The sequence below is a fragment of the Mastomys coucha genome, unplaced genomic scaffold, assembly GCF_008632895.1.
Source record: "Mastomys coucha isolate ucsf_1 unplaced genomic scaffold, UCSF_Mcou_1 pScaffold16, whole genome shotgun sequence".
Taxonomy (NCBI): domain Eukaryota; kingdom Metazoa; phylum Chordata; class Mammalia; order Rodentia; family Muridae; genus Mastomys; species Mastomys coucha.
The window spans coordinates 54,501,512-54,502,300 of NW_022196898.1; positions in this window are offsets into that span (position 1 = coordinate 54,501,512).

Genomic DNA, 789 nt, shown 5'->3' on the forward strand with positions numbered 1-789 from the left:
AGGAAAACTGAATGGCTGAGAAGCAGTTAAAGAAATGGTCAATATCCTTAGTAATCAGGGAAATGCAAATCAAAACAACTCTGAGATTCCACCTCACACCAGTCAGAATGGTTAGGATCAAAAACTCAGGTGACAGCAGATGCTGAAGAGGTTGTGGAGAAAGAGGAACACTCCTTCATTGCTGGTGGGATTGCAAACTGGTACAATACTCTGAAAATCAGTTTGGCGGTTTCTCAGGAAATTGGACATATATGCCCACCTATACTACTCCTGGGTATATACCCAGAAGATGCTCCAACATGTGATAATGACACATGCTCCACTATGAGCCTTACTTATAATAGCCAGAAACTGGAAACAACCCAGATGTCCCTCAGCAGAGGAATGGATACAGAAAATGTGGTACATCTATACAATGGAGTACTACTAAGCTATTAAAAACAATGAATTTATGAAATTTTTAGGAAAATGGATGGATCTGGAGAATATCATACTGAGTGAGGTAACCCAATCACAAAGAACATACATGGTATGCACTCTCTGATAAGTCGATATTAGCCCAGAAGACCGGAATACCCAAAATACAATCCAAAAACAACAAGAAACTCAAGAGCAAGGAAGACTAAAGTGTGGATACTTCCTTCCTTCTTAGAAGGGGGAACAAAATACCCACGGAAGGAGTTGCAGAGACAAACTATGGAGCAGAGACTGAATGAAGGACAATCTAGAGACTGCTCCACCTGGGAATCCTTCCCATATTCAATCATCAAATCTAGACACTATTGTGGA